General features: G+C 52.6%; 1 pseudogene; it reads right to left on the bottom strand.

Moving 5' to 3' along the window:
• Window positions 1-637: 637 nt before the first annotated feature.
• On the bottom strand, window positions 638-2,808 carry LOC142474750 (E3 ubiquitin/ISG15 ligase TRIM25-like; annotated as a pseudogene).
• Between the last annotated feature and the right edge of the window lie 593 nt (window positions 2,809-3,401).

Raw genomic sequence — 3,401 nt, forward strand, 5'->3', positions numbered from 1 at the left:
GATGTGAGGGGCTGTGGGTCCTGTCTGTGTCCCCCTGCAGTAGAAGGGACAGATGTGAGGGGCTGTGTGTCCTGTCTGTGTCCCCCTGCAGTGGGAGGGACAGATGTGAGGGGCTGTTGGTCGTGTCTGTGTCCCCCCGCAGTGGGAGGGACAGATGTGAGGGGCTGTGTGTCCTGTCTGTGTCCCCCTGCAGTGGGAGGGACAGATGTGAGGGGCTGTGTGTCCTGTCTGTGTCCCCCTGTAGTGGGAGGGACAGATGTGAGGGGCTGTGGGTCCTGTCTGTGTCCCCCCGCAGTGGGAGGGACAGATGTGAGGGGCTGTGCATCCTGTCTGTGTCCCCCTGCAGTGGGAGGGACAGATGTGAGGGGCTGTGCGTCCTGTCTGTGTCACCCTGCAGTGGGAGGGACAGATGTGAGGGGCTGTGGGTCCTGTCTGTGTCCCCCTGCAGTGGGAGGGACAGATGTGAGGGGCTGTGTGTCCTGTCTGTGTCCCCCTGCAGTGGGAGGGACAGATGTGAGGGGCTGTGGGTCCTGTCTGTGTCACCCTGCAGTGGGAGGGACAGATGTGAGGGGCTGTGGGTCCTGTCTGTGTCCCCCTGCAGTGGGAGGGACAGATGTGAGGGGCTGTGTGTCCTGTCTGTGTGTGCAATCACCCCACACGTCTGCCTGTGATGTCTCTCCCACTTACTCACCCTCTGTCTCTTTCTCTCTCCACAACTGCACTGATTGAGATTGGCCGTCTCTTGTCATGTCATCTCTCTCGCCTGCAGGGGCTTCTGGGAGTTGTAGTCCTGCTTCTCTTCTGTTACAATTTATTTACAGACGTGAACTACAAGTCCCAGAATCCCATGTAAAACTGTGACATCATAATGATTCAACCAATCAATGCGCAGATCTGTGGTAACCACAACACTCCCCCTCCCCCACAAGGCTGCAGCAAGGCCCCGCCCCATAGTAAGGCAATGAGAGCCAATAAGAGCCAAGGCCCGCCCCGCAGTCAGCCAATGGGAGAGCTTGAGAGCCAATGGGAGCCAATGAGAGCGCACACAAACCCACAAACACAATATACACTATATCTATGGGTTCTCTGCTGGGCCGGGATCAGTACTCCTAGCTCCTGATTCTGACCCAGCCATTATCCCATACACAGAACGCAGCATGAAGAGGCTCAGTGAAGGTGGCAGTGACGGTGTGTAAGTGTCTGACCGGGTCACACAGCTGATAAAAGGACAGCCGCCCAGCCTCATAGTCCAGGTATATTCCTAATCTCTGCACGGGAGACTCGGGATATATCCGTGTATGTGTTGTGTCATGTGTCACTGAATGATTATTACCCCGCATGTACAAACACCAGGACTTCTTATTACCTCCTAGGGAGGACTGACGTCCTTTCCTTACTATACTGGGATAGGAAATCCCTACCCCCCTGCCCCCTGAGTCACTGATCTCCACCTCCCAGTAATGTTGTCCTGAGGAAAAACTCCTGCTGCTTAAAACCTGATCCTCCTCAAATCTCTCTGGTGTATTTGGGCGTAACTGGTCTGTTTCTGACCAGGATGCAGTTTTCAGGTCACCTGATACAGATACATGATTAGCAGCTGTATTTACATCCAGTAATATACCTGAATCCCCCTGCACACAGAATCCTCTCTTTGCTTTTAGATCAGTCACAATATCAGCTAATCTCTGTAAGGTCAGTGGGATCAGAACCTCATACAAATCTCCTACAGCAGGGACCTTATTACCCTCTCTCTCTCTGTCCTCATTACCTCCCTCCTCAGCATCACAGAAGTCAGCATTGTCTGATTCCCGTCCCTGTAAGACAGTTAATGGATCAGTGATGTTGCTCAGCTCCTCAATGTGAAGCATCTTCCTGGACAGCTCATCCTTCTTTATTTCCAGCTGCTGGATTAGATCAGAGACTCGGAGAGAAACCTGCTCTTCCCACCTGGTGATCTCACTCAGGACTCGCTTCTCTAGGACTTCCAGCTGTTCCCTGATGTCCCTAATCAGGGCAGTGACTCGGGCTGTCTCCCCAGCTGCTTTTTCCTGCGCTTCTCTCCTGCGTTCCTGCAGACTCTGGGCTCTTTTCTCAGTCTCCTCTCTCACTGAGGTCAGTTTCAACAGAACATGTCTCAGTTTCTCCTTCTTCTTCTCAGAGGCCTCATTCAGCGACTCCACCTGGTGTCCCCTGTGCTCCCCAAACACCCAGCAGGACACACAGATACAAGCAGCATCCTCAGTGCAGTAATACTTCAGGATCTCCTTGTGGACGGGACATTTCCTGGTCTTTTAGGAGGTGGTTGGCTCAGATAAGACGTGTTCCTCTGACTTGCTGTGTCTCTCTAGGTGAATATCACACAGGGAGGCGTCACACTGCAGACATGTTTTAGCAGCGGGTACAGAGGAGGTAACACAGTAAGTGCAGAAGATCACAGCCTCCTCCTGCTCCGGCTGAGTAGAAAGGAAACGCTCCGCTATGTTACACAGCTTCAGGTTCCTCTGCAGTGCAGGACGCTCCTGAAACTCTGCTCTGCATTCAGGACAGGTATAAAGCCCAGATCCCCCCTGGGAATCCCACACACTCCCAATACAGCCCTGGCAGAAGTTATGCCCACATCTCAGCATTACAGGCTGGGTATAAGTGCTCAGGCAGATGGGGCAGGTTAGCTCCTCTCTCAGACCAGCAGACGCCATGCTTGGAAGCAGCAACAGGAAACGAAACTTACATTCTCCTCTCTCTCATATAACCAGTGGGGCGTTCCCCTTCTCAGCACACAGGGGCGGGAGTTTGTTACTCAGACTATTAACCCTGTAAGTTCCTGGCTGCAGTATACACTATGAGGAATAAGAGTAGTTATAAGAATATGCAGCATGTTACCTATCTGTGCTCACATGAGGTGTTTGGTGACATGTGACAGGTGTTGCACTTCAGGGGTTAGGTATCCTTTTAAGTCAGCTGTGTGTTAAACACCTCAGCATGTTCCTGCAGTACTTGGGCTGACGGTACGGCATAGCCGGCCTTCATTAATAAAGGTGGAGCCCGGCTGGCTGCCCCTGAAACCGTATGGCAAGGGCTGAAAGTGTCAGCTCTTGGGTCTAATATTGTACCTTACTGTATTGTCCTGTAATGTTGTTCCCCTTATACTGTCCCCCATAGGGGTATAATCTAGGAACTGTGTGTGTGGGGGTAACTGTGTAAGCCCAGTGGGCTAGTTAATGCATTCTCTGTGTATTCCCTTTGCCTCGTGGGCCCATAGCTGCCTGTGCAGCGTATAAGTGGGCTGCCTTGTATGGGGGGCCTGAGAAATAGCTGCAGGGCAGAGACTTCAGGAACATGAGGGAAATGGGGGGCAGTTTAACCTGTATTGCCTGCCAGCAGGGTATTAGGGCTGGTGTCTT

Source organism: Ascaphus truei (assembly GCF_040206685.1).
Source record: "Ascaphus truei isolate aAscTru1 chromosome 20 unlocalized genomic scaffold, aAscTru1.hap1 SUPER_20_unloc_5, whole genome shotgun sequence".
Classification (NCBI taxonomy): Eukaryota; Metazoa; Chordata; class Amphibia; order Anura; family Ascaphidae; genus Ascaphus; species Ascaphus truei.